Source organism: Marmota marmota, unplaced genomic scaffold (assembly GCF_001458135.2).
Source record: "Marmota marmota marmota unplaced genomic scaffold, marMar, whole genome shotgun sequence".
NCBI lineage: Eukaryota > Metazoa > Chordata > Mammalia > Rodentia > Sciuridae > Marmota > Marmota marmota.
In genome coordinates this window covers 30,087,593-30,100,673 of record NW_026000229.1, presented here as the reverse complement: position 1 = coordinate 30,100,673, position 13,081 = coordinate 30,087,593, and the positions used below count along the sequence as shown (strand labels likewise).

Below are 13,081 nucleotides of genomic sequence, written 5' to 3'. Positions count from 1 at the left end.
CTGTTTATGAAGTAATAACGGGAGAAGATACAGATCTAGTCCCTAGCTTCTAAGTTTAGAGTTCTTTTGATGATCCTCCTATTAAATCCAGTAGTAGACTTGGGCCTCTACATATTAAAGTCTCCTTTCTCCATATTCTGAGAAGACATTCAGAAAAGATTTGATAATCTTTCTTTTCAACTAGCATGGATATGCATGAGGGTACTGAGGGAAACTTATTGCATCTTCAAAGGAAAAGAGAACCATTTGAGCTCCCTATTGTCTATGTGAGGAGAGCAGAGAGCCACTGCCACTGCCACCATAGTTTGAAGATAATAGGTCTGAAACAAGGTCTTACCTGCAGCTGTCTATGCACACAGTGACTGCCAGATCTTCAAGCCTCAAGTTCAGCTTTGCCCGCCAACCTGTCTGACATGTCAGGATCCATGCCACACAGGGCCAGAGTTTACACAGATATCAATACACATGGACCCCAAGAGTACTGGGATTATGAATCACATGTGGTGGAATGGGGAAATCAAGATGACTACGAGCTCTTTTGAAAGTTAGGCCGGGTAAATATAGTGAAGTATTCGAAGCCATCAACATCCCAAATAATGAAAAAGTTGTTAAAATTCTCAAGCAGTAAAAAAGAAGAAAATTTTGCATGAAGTAAAGATTTTGGAGAATTTGAGAGGAGGGCCCAACATCATGCTGGCAAACATTGTAAAAGACCCTGTGTCATGAACCCCTGTCTTGGTTTTTGAACATGTAAGCAACACAGACTTCAAGCAATTGTACCAGATGTTAACAGACTATGATATTCAATTTTACATGTATGAGATTCTGAAGGCCCTGGATTATTATCACAGCATGGGAATTATGCGTAGAGATGTGAATCCCCATAATGTCATGACTGATCATGAGCACAGAAAGCTATGGCTAATAGACTGGGGTTTAACTGAGTTTTACCATCCTGGCCAAGAATATACTGTCCTGGCCAAGAGTTGTTTTCCAACCTTCAGAGGTCCTGAGCTACTTGTAGACTCTCAGATGTATGATTATAGTTTGGATATGTGGAGCTTGGGTTGTATACTAGCAAGTATGATCTTCCAGAAGATGCCATTTTTCCATGGACATGACAATTCTGATCAGTTGGTGAGGCTAGCCAAGGTTCTGGGGATAGAAGATTTATATGACTATATTGACAGATACAACACTGATTTAGATCCAGGTTTCAATGATATCTTGGGCAGACACTCTGATAAGCGATAGGAATGCTTTATACATAGTGAAAACCAGCACCCTGTCAGCCCTGAGGCCTTGTATTTCTTTGAACGAGCTGCCGTAGTATGACTACCAGTCACGGCTCACTGCAACACAGGCCATGGAACACCTCTATTTCTGCACTGTTGTAAAGGACGGCTCGAATGGGTTCATCTAACATGCCAGGGGGCAGTACACCTATCAGCAGCACAAACATGATGTCAGGAATTTCTTCAGTGCCAACCCCATCATCCATGGGACCTCTGGCAGGCTCACCAGTGATTGCTGCTGCAATCACCCCTTTGGGATGCCTCTTCCAGCTGCTGCTAGTGCTCAGCAGCAATGGCCCAATCTGTTTCCTGATGCCTGAGCAGAGGTGGGGAAGTCTACCTTCTCCTTGATGCAGCTTGCATCTGGTGGGGAGGGGTGAACACTTCAGAAGCACTGTGTCTGAACAGTTGCTTACGGATGTATAGTAGTTCAGTCATAAAAAAAAATATTATACTAGGCTGATTTTCTTTTTTCTTTTTGTATTTTTTTTTCAAACTTTTCAAAACTCAGGGGATTTCCTGAAAAATAACTTGCATCGAAATTTTTTTTTCTCCCCTTCCAAATTCAGTTCCTCATTACTAAAGAACAAAGATAAACCATCCTTAATTTCAGCTGCTGGCATTTGACTGGAGATTTCTTACCATTTTTACCATCGCCTCCCCCATGATCCTATACTTTGGGAGGGTCGTATCTCACGCTCTTCTCCAGAAATTACAAATATGTAACTTCTCAGGAGGCAGGAAGGAAGAGAGGCAGGGCAGACCCAATCAAAGAGCAGTGTACTGCTGGTCACTTCTATCACTTTACTTCAGAAGTGCTTCAGTGGGGTTATCCTGGTGACTATAGTGGAAGCATGTCTTACTTAGACATGCTTGAGATGTTGAAAATCTACACAACGTATAGACAGATTCTAAAATCTTCTGTTTAGTATGAATCATGTTTTACTAACCTAGCCCTAAATCCAGCTCACTTTTAATTTTAGTTTTAGTTTAAAATTGTGATATCGTGCTTCCCGCTTTTATCTCCCAATATACTGTGCTCCATAGCTGGTAGGAGGGAAAAGACAAAAATCTTTTCATTTTCTTTTACTTGTCCATGTTGAAGTCTGTTGGTTACTGGTCATAACTTACTGCTTTCCTCAAAAGAAACATTTTCTATATAGGTTTCATGCTAGCAACTCTATGAGTTAATGGGTGGTGAGGCCGCACTGAGTTTCATTTTAAGCTTTCTATCTTCTTTTTATCCTACCCTCCCCTTCCTTTACATGCCATCCAATGAGAAGACCTGCTCCTTTGTCTTGTAAATGTGTCTAAGAGGCAGGAGCAGAGCCCCTACTTCCAGTGAAATAGAAATGGTAGACCTGTAATCGTGGGAAAATATCAACTCTTGTTACAGCCCTGCCACCCCTTGTTGTGTGTATGTATAAATACTTTGTCCCTCATATGTAAAAGATACAGTGTTAGAATTCTTTAGTGTTAATAAATGTTTGGTTGTATTTATTAAAAAAGGCGGGGAGAACCATTTTATATAATTACCCATGTCAATCAACCTAAAAGCACAAGTATATCCAAACACAGAGCAGAGGAAGAAGGTGACCTGGGAGATTTGTTCAAGATCCTGATACTGATCATCAGTTACCAGGTAAACTGATGAGATCTAGGGGTTGTAATGTTGATGACAAGCCTCAAGCCTCGTAAGAGTTGAAGAAAGTCACTTGAACTGATTTTTGACATAATGTATTCAGAAATATTAGACAAAAATAGCCTGAAAGACTAGACACAGATGAACATTTAATACCATCAGAGACTGAAGGATTAGTTAGCCAAGAGGGTACATTTAAAAATTCAAATAGAACCAGGTGAGTTGGAATTAGACTGGGTCAGAAAGGTAATAAGTTCATATAATTTTTAAAAATTTTCTCAATTTTGAATCATCCTTAAACACATTTGTGTGACATTAATTTTTGGTTCTTTATGAACAAGCATAATTTGAATAATAAAGGAACCTCTATTTCATGTCCACTGTACCCACAACCAAAAGCTTACTTTTCAGATCAACTCATCTTGATTTGCATATTACAGAAAGTAATATACATTAATATCATGCAAAGAAACTAAACTAGGAATAATTGGCAATAGATTCAAAAAAGCAAATAAGTTTAAGGAGAAAAAGAAAAAATTGTAAAAAACCTATTAAAACCCCCAAACCCCACTAAATATAAAAGTAATAAATAATTTTAAAATGACTGTATTATTAGCTTTTTTCCCTTGCACTTTCCTATAACCCACTAATTTATTTTAGGGAAAAATCTTATTTATAGTTTTTACATCTTCTCTATTCTCAGCATCTCTGAAAGCTTACGAAGAGTAGCTGAAAAACCACAAACCACTCTATTTGATAGAACTGTAAGAAAGTATGTCTTCATAAGTCTTCAAAATTTTCACTAGTGAAAAAAGATTTCAGTTTTCTTCTACTTGCTTTGAGAAAATTTCATTTACATAATTCTCACCTATTTATCTGTGGGATGTTATTCTCTTAAGATATTTATACAAGTAAGTATGGCTATCGTCATCCACTTTTGCTGTTTTTATTTTAGTAGTTTTATGAAATGCAAATAATTCTTGGATATTGGCAAACTTAAAGCAAGGTCTAGTAGGTCATATATATAAATCAGTAATCTAATAGACTATAGAAACAGAAAAAACAGTACACACAGATCAGTTTTATGATCTATCTAATTTAAAGCAAAACTACTCTCAGAATGACTTTTACTATTCAATAGGAAATAAAGGAAAGGGAAAACATAAGTAGCCATTAAGCAAAATATATGGGATCTGAGCGAATAAGAAATAAAACATGAATGCAATTTTATTTCAGTGGTGTAGGAAAATGATGAGTATTTCAAAGAAAGTATTGTATACCTATGAGCATTTTCTTATTGTCTTATTGTATATATTTTCTTAGGCTTTTCTTTTCTTTTTTTTTCATATCCTTATACACATACCTCTCATATCCCTTAGTATCGCCATCTTCATATTAGACCTCAAGCAAGTTACATCTGTCTGCATACTTACATGCAGAGCTACCCTAACACCTTTTTGTTTGCAATTTATGGTTTAAGAGAAGTACTAAGGACATCACAATGCTAAAAAGTAAATTAAACTGCTTCTCCTGGTATTGTCAGGTTAACTATAATTGTAAATTATATCAGAAAAAAATAAACTTAAAGACAAAAACTGCAAAAAAGAAACAAAGGAAGTTTCTATATAATAATCAAAGGTTTCTATATAATAATCAAAGGACCAATTCAAAAGAGGCTTTAACAATTGTAAATTTAAATACACTTAATGACAGATCATACAATTTTATAAGACAAACATTATTAGATCTACACGGAGAGAGAGTCTTCCAATAAAATAATAGTGGGAGACTAACAGAGACACTGCAGTTTCATCAATGAACAAATAATTTAGATAGAAAACCAACAAAGAACATGCACATCAGATAGAGCAATAATCTCCAGGATATATAAAGAACTCAAAAAACTTAACACCCCCCAAAAATAATCCAATCAATAAATGAGCTAAGGAACTGAACAGACACTTCTCAGAAGAAGCTATACAATTGATCAACAAATATATGAAAAATCTCTAGCAATTAGAGAAATTCAAATCAAAACTACTCTAAGATTTCATCTCACTCCAGTCAGAATGACAGCTATCAAGAATACAAGCAACAATAAATGTTAGCGAGGATGTTCGGGGAAATGCCACACTCTTACCTTCTATGAGTCTATACAAATTCATAGAAGTTGGTGTAACCAATCTGGAAAGCAGTATGGAGATTCCTTGGAAACTTGGAATGGAACCACTGTTTGACCCACCTATCCCACCTCTCAGTTTATACCCAAAGAACTTAAAAACAGCATACTACAGTGACACAGCCAAATCACTGTTTATAGCAGCACAATCCACAATAGCTAAATTGTGGAATCCACCTAGATACCTTTCAATAGATGAATGGATAAAGAAATTGTGATACACATATACACAAAAAATGGAATATTACTCAGCATTAAAAGAGAATAAAATTATGGCATTTTCAGGTAAATGGATAGAGTTGGAGACTATCATGCTAAGTGAAGTAAACCAATCCCCAAAATCCAAACTGAATGTTTTCTCTGATAAGTGGATGCTGATTCATAATGGGAGTAGGGGGGAGCATGGGAGGAATGGAGGAACTTTGGATAGGGCAAAGGGGAGGGAGGGGAAGGGAGGGAGCATAGGAGTAGAAAAGATGATGGAATGAGATAGTTTTCGTTTTCTGTTTGCATGTAATTTCTTTTTCCATCCTTTTACTTTCAGTCTCTGTGTACCTTTACTGGTGAAGTGAGTTTCTTGTAGACAGCATATCACTGTGTCTTGTTATTGTATCCACTCAGCCAATCTTTATCTTTCAGTTGGTAATTTAGTTCATTTATGATCAAGGTTATTATAGATATGCAAGGACTTACTATATATTCTCATTCTTTTAAATTTCTTCTATTTGTTTCAAATTCTTCTTCTTTTGTTGTTCATTTTTATGGCTCAGTGGTCTATTGTATTGATAAAGTGTGATTCTTTTTTATTTCTCTTTTGTGTGTCTACTTTACCAGTGGATTTTATATACTCATATGTTTTCATGATGGTAAGTATCTTTTCCTTCTTGATGTAGGACTGCCTTAAACATCTTTTGAAGTCAGTCAGATAGTGTTGGATTCCCTCAGTTTTTCTTTGTGTTGAAAAGTTCTTATTTATTCTACATTCTTAAGGATGGCTTTGTTGGATATAGTATTCTTGGATTGACAATTATTTTCTGTCAACAGCTATTACTCTAATAGGGGTTCCAGGTCTGAAGGCAAGGTACTTCAAGTCCTCCATCACTGCTGTGGATGCCAGTGCCAGAGAACTGTCAGTAGTGTGGCCCACACACTGTGTGGGTAGAAGTTGTATGAGGAGAATCACAGTGCCAGGCCCATGGACCTAATGTGAGAACAATGCACCCACCCAGGGTATGTGGTGATGTGGCCAGTGGCGACCATGCAGGTGACTGCCTTCTGTTCTAATATTGGTGCAAGTCCACATACAGCTGGCAACTGTTCCCAGTAGAAAAGCACCATGGTCATTCAGTTCTCCAGTATAACACTCTTGATTCTCCTCTGTCCTGAGACACCTATGCCCTGAAATTCAGGGCATTGGGCAGGTTTGGGTCCTAGGATCACTGTTGTCCTTAGAGGTCTTCTTGGGTCTGTGAGGCTGCAATTCAATACCTAACAAGTATGTTGGAATAATTGTGGGGTCCCAGAGAGGGGGATATGAAGAGTGTTCTAATCCGTAGAGCAGTATGAATTCAGACAATAAATTCCTTCTGAAGATGGCATACAGATATAGTAGCCTAGGTTCTAGGTTTTCCAAGGAGCTGATGTGAGTTCCTTCTCCAAAGAAAACTACTGTGTGAATTCCAGGTTGCTCCCCTTACTGAACTGCAAACTTGTCAACTATGAAACTTTCTTGCAGCTAGGATTATTGTCCCCTGTGGTGATGGAGTTAATGTTAAGATTCTTTGTTTACTCCTTCCCCTGCAAAGTATAATCCCTGTCTCCTGACTGGGAAGCCAGGGTGGCAGTTGCTGGGGCTCTTTGTTCCTCTTTTTTTTTTTTTTTTTTTAAGTCTTGCAATGTTCCAGTCTCTCCTTTCTTGAGTTCCAGTGTTCTCCCTTGGTGACACACCTCAAAATGCAACTATTCAGCTGTTGCTTTGGTTCTTTGTGGAAGAGGAGGTGAGTGCTTGGTATCACTATTCAGCCATCAGAGATGTATTAGTCTTCTTTGCTCTTGGAAGTACATAGAGAACTCTGGAATTTTAACTTGAGAAAGAATCCCATTGTAGAGCCTGAGGAGCAGTGTGGAGAATGAGGCCCAATTTTTTTTCTCTTAATTCTTTTTTAAAAAAATTACTTATTTATTCTAATTATGTATATATGACATCAGAATGCATTTTGATTCATTGTACACAACTGCAGCACAACTTTTTATTTCTCTGGTTGTACACAATGTAGTGTTATACCATATGTGCAGCCATACATGTACCTAAGGTAATGATGTCCATCTCATTTCACCATCTTTCCTGTCCCCATGACTCTTCCCCTCCCCTCCCCCACTTTGGCTAAGCACAGTTCCTCCATTTTTCCCATACCCGCCTCCCTATTATGGATTAGCATCTACTTATCAGAGAGAACATTGGGCCTTTGGTTTTTGGGGACTGGTTTACTTCACTTAGCATGATATTCTGCAACTCCATTAATTTCCCTGAAAATGGTGAGGCCTAATTTTTAAAAAAATTTTTTTATTCTAATTTGTTATATATGACAACAGACTGCATTACAATTCATATTACATATGTAGATCACAGTTTTTTTTAATCTCTCTGCTTGTATACAAAGTATATTCACACCATTCATGTATTTTTCACACATGTACTTATGGAGGTGATGTCCATCTCATTCCACCATCTTTTTTAATCCCCTTACCCCCTACCTCCTGCTCCTTCTCCTTTTCCTTATTTACAGTTTGTCTAAACTTCCCATGCTCCCTGTCCCAGCTCCACTGTGAATCAGCCTCCTTATATCAGAGAAAACATTCAGCATTTGGATTTTGGGGATTGGCTTACTTCATTTAGCATTATATTCTCCAACTTCATCCATTTACCTGCAAATGGGTGAAGCCTAATTTTGATGGGAGCTTACCTAGAACACCACCTCCTAAAATGAGACACAGTTGTTTAACTGAACTGACCTATTCTCAGATTTAAAAGACCAATTGAGTAAGATATAGGACAATATGCTCAAGTCTGTTCTTTTCTTCTGGTCCCAATCTATGTTTTTTTTTTCTCTTCCTCTACCAATTTCTTATTTCAAAAACTTAAAACCCAAATCTCTCCATAGCTACCAAATCTACTTTAATATGTAAAATTTTCTGAAAATAATGTTTTAAAGTAGAGACTTGGGAAACCAGAATATGCCTCCCTAAAATATGAAGAATTATTGAGATGCAGACAATTAAGCACTAGCAGATGCAGAAAATCCCTCTGCTCTCCTGTATTTGCCCAAAAGCAGACATAAATCTGTAAAGCATTCTGTCTTTATTAGAAAGGACAGAAGTTAATCACTGGAGATACCTGTAGATCCTTATCAACTGGAGATAGCACCAGAGGAATCTGCAAGCAAAGCTTACTCCATTAATTTCTTCCCATATATTTACTTGCCTCTAAAACTGTTTTCCTTTGCCTTGATGTTTCTCTGAAATGTATTATTCTTTGTTGAAGATTTCATATAAGCCAGAGTTTCAAGCTACTGCTCAGAGTTAACCTTTCGTTGAGGTTTTATTTGCATGATGTGCACTGTGCATGTTCAATAAACTTGCTTCTCTTGTTAATCTGTCTTTTGTTACAGGAGTCCATACCAACAATGAATTTATGAGGATTTAAGAGAAATATATTCTCCCTGAGTCTACTGCCCATTGTTATAATCTAAAACATGTGACATGTAATATGAACTGACCTGCATGCTTTACCTTTCCTATTTTTTTTTATTTTTTAATTTTTTTTTTTAGTATTGGGATTGAACACAGGGGCACTTAACCACTGAACCACATTCCCAGTACTTTTTATTTTTTATTTTGAGACAGGGCCTCACTAAGTTGCTGAGCCTGGCTTTGAACGTGTGATCTTCTTGCCTCAGACTCCTGAGTTGCTGGGATTACAAGTATGCACTACCATGCCTGGCTTACTATAACTTTCAGTTATCTCTTCCTTGAAATAGCCTAATGCGTGAGACACACTATCAACCTGATATCTCCACTGGACAACATTGTCCTTAGGAGTTAGGTATTAGGAGTTAGGTATCTAAGATTTGGTTTAATGTTTCTGCCAACTATACATGTAGTCTCTGCACCCTGCTTTTCAACTGGGTCTCAACTTTTTCATTTGTAAAAGTAAGATCTTTTTGAAAAAAAATTAATACTCAAATTGTGCTTCTTATTTTAAATTCTATTAAAAGATGAGATAGATCAAATTATTCTACTTCTGTTAAGTGTGAAAAAACATAAATGTGATTTCTCAATCTTAAATCTTCTATTTTCCACTTATTTGTTTATTTACACATTCCTTTAATAAATAATTTTTGTAGGGCTGGGTTTCTGCCAGGGGTAGAGCACTTGCCTAGCATAAATAAGGCCCTGGGTTTGATCCTTAGCACCACCAAAAAAGGAAAAAAGAAAAAAATAAAAATAAATAAATATTTCTTGAAAATATATGAAAATACTGCAAAGTTTAAGAGAAATAAAGGATACAGGACTTTTTCAGTCAATTATTATAATTAAATAAGTAGATAACGTGTTTATAGGTCATACATGTGGAAAATTCAACATCTATTATAAAGTTAATGTGACATGAAAGAGAAAATACATTGTATCAGAGCTGAAAATTTTAGGATGAGACAGGGCTATTTGTAGGATGAAGTAATTAAAGAAGTCTCACTTAAAAACTGATTAGATTTGTAGGGGTTCAGACATGGACAAAAATTCAGACCATTGCTACACAGAAATGAGACTGGGTAACAAGGCATTTGGGCAGGACCATGAAAAGACCACCCTGGCTGCAGCAAAGGGTTCCTTTGGGAGTGTCCTTACTTCAAGAATATGTAGAAGAAAAAGAGCAAAGGACATCAAGATGGAGTGGTTATCCTAATGTAAGTAGATTTTAAAAATGTGTCTGTTAGGAAATAATACATTGGATTCAAATCTTTGAGGATGATTGAAATAATTGGTGGGTAATTATGAGTTCATTTAAATACTACAGTTGCTTAACAAATGATGTGAGTAATGTGGTTTTACCCCTTAAGTCATAAAGTTGTTAATAAACCTAATTATTTCCAATTATCATAAACTTCATTTCCCCATAGATTGTTTGTAAAGGAGAAAGGTAACATGATAGTTTATTGGCAGTTGAAAGCAATTGTGTCTCTTTTACTTATTGTCATCTAATAATTTAAAACTTTTGCCAAGGGCTTCAAACTTTTTGTTAGCTGATGGAGTCTTTTGTAATAGCAACAGAAATGGACCAATCCTACCACTACAAGAATAATGGTGAAAATAGGTGCCGAAGAATAGTTTCCCATTTTACTATAGAGGAAAATGTGAAGTATTTTCCATTTAAAAATTCAAAACCTTGACATAATGAAATCAAAGTGATAAAGGATTTACATTTTTGTGAGGTCAATGTTATATATGCTATATGTGAAATACATGTTTCTTTGAAATTATGTGTGGAAGCACCAAATACAGCGGGAAGAAACTTTTGCAAGAGTCCATTGTGCTTTTCTTTTAGTATAAATGTTAAATGGAGGGTGTTGTGGTTCACCCATATCATTTCCTCTTTGTTTGGAGCCATTGTGCTCTAATGGGAAAAATGCTAGCAGAAGTCCTAGTGACGCAGTGTCAGTTCCCCACCCTTTCACCAGAATCTTTCCATCAGAATGTTTACTGTAAATCAGACTTCTGTACTGAATAAAGAAACTAACATTTGATTCCATTATTTAAAAAAATAAATTATAGGCTCTCAAACTCTTTCCATGGGTGGATTTTCAATATTCACCACTAACAATATGTCTTAAAATAAGTCCATATTCCAAGATCAAATTTGCAAAATTTGGTTCTGCTTTTAATTAAGCCAAACTCTTTCTCAGTGAATGAGAAATTAACAGTTAAAATGAATGATTAGAATAAGAATGGGCTTTATAAGGCTGGTAATCCCAAATTCTTTGATCTGGCTACCACTAATCTCCTATCCTGGCTGCTGAGACTCACTGAATCCAAACTTAATCAAATCAATCAAATGAAGAGAAGGAATACCACCAGAAGCTTCATTTGTAAGACCACAGACACTAATAGGATTTATGAAAGGTTTGAATTAGTACCTTGGGAAGACCTGTCCTTCTTAATGATATTTCCTTAGAGAGAAGGACTGAGTGTTACTATATGATCTAAAAACCAATTTTATTTTAAAAATAATTGGTGTTATTTTATAGTAGAAAGTTCATGGGAAAGACAAAATGATTCACAGGTGTGTTATTTAAATATCAAGTGGCATAAAAAACCTGAGAATCTTTTTAAAATACATTTTTAAAAATTAGGTCTGGGGTCTCATATTACAAGGATCGGTGATGCTATGGCATGTGAAGCCACCCTTTGAGGAGTAAGGGGATAGTTATGCCAACCAGCATAATTATGCCAACCACATCCCTAACAATGTGATTTTAAATCTGTGATCTCATATACAAAATGATACCATCAATTCCAATCTTATAGAATTACTGGAAGGGTAAATGAAATTATGTTTGTGAAGTGTTAGACAAAGTTGACCTTAGTTAGGAGCACTGGAAGGAAAGCAGAGAATATGGTAAATAATGCTGGTAATTGATAGATATGGTTGTGGGAATTTGTGAAATTCTCATTACCTTTTTTTTTTCAATGAAATAACAAAATTAGGATTTGAAATTTAGGATAAGGGAGGTAGTACTGGAGATCCGAAGGGAAAAAGGGTGGAAACAGTTGTGTAGATACTGAGATAAATGGTAAAGGGAACATATTATTAAGACTCACTTGAGTTATGTAATTATGAACTAAAATGAGACTAGTCAACATGGTTGCATGATTTCTCTGTATATATTTCACTTGTATTTGTTAAGTTGTGAAGAAGGTGGAGAATTATCTTTAATTAGATTTGTGGCTTTTTCAAGTAAAAGATAAAGTGATAAATGGAAAAAGAAATTGAAGGTTAATGTAAAGGAATAACTGCAATGATGCACTATAGTATTTTATTTAGGTAAGGAGGTCAAAGAGGATGTATTGCTGAGATTTCATTTATGACCATATATGGAAAACTTTTATGAATGTTCCATGTGTAACTGTACTAGAAAAAAATGGATAGTCTTGATATGTTAAATGCTCTTTTCCCCCTCTTACACATGTGTCAAACTTACTAATGTTTTCCTAATATATTTTCTTTAAAATTCTCTTTGTCAGATCTAACTGTTATTATCCAGAGGAATATTAAAATGTTCCAGTGTAAGTATGGATTTATCAGTTAATTGTTAAGATCTAAACATTTTTGTTTTATGTTTCTAGGCAATGTTTTTGGTATCTACATATGCACAGTTATATTGTCTTCTTGTATTTTTTTAGGAGTCTCTTTCTCTATCTCCTTTAGTTTTATGCCTTTAATTTTATTTTTCCTGATATGGATATTAGTATACCATTATACCAGCTCTTTTGTGTATGTCTGTGTGTATGTAGTGCTAAAGGATTGAACTCAAGGCCTCGTGTGTGCTAGGCAAGCACTCTACCACTGATTCACACCCCCAGCCCTACTACTTGAGCTTTCTTGTGGTGAACTTTTACGTGATATTATTTTCCCATTGATCTATTTTTAACTTCTCTCAGAGGTTTTGTTTTAGATGTTTTTCTTTTTGTAAAAACAATAAAGATGGTTTAAAGAAATCTACTGTCATGTATAACTAAAAAGAACCAATTAAAATTAAATTTAAAAAAATCTACGTGAAGGCCCAACACTCTGACATATTAACTCAGGAACTGACTTCCTTAAAACAAACAAAAAAACTTCTAGAAGTGCAAGAAGTAAAATAAAAAAACAATAAACGAAATGGTATTGAATTAAAAAGCTTCTTCACA

General features: G+C 35.7%; 1 pseudogene; it reads left to right on the top strand.

Annotated features, from left to right (window-relative positions):
- Positions 1–289: 289 nt before the first annotated feature.
- On the top strand, positions 290–1,550 carry LOC107137625 (annotated as a pseudogene).
- Positions 1,551–13,081: the final 11,531 nt, after the last annotated feature.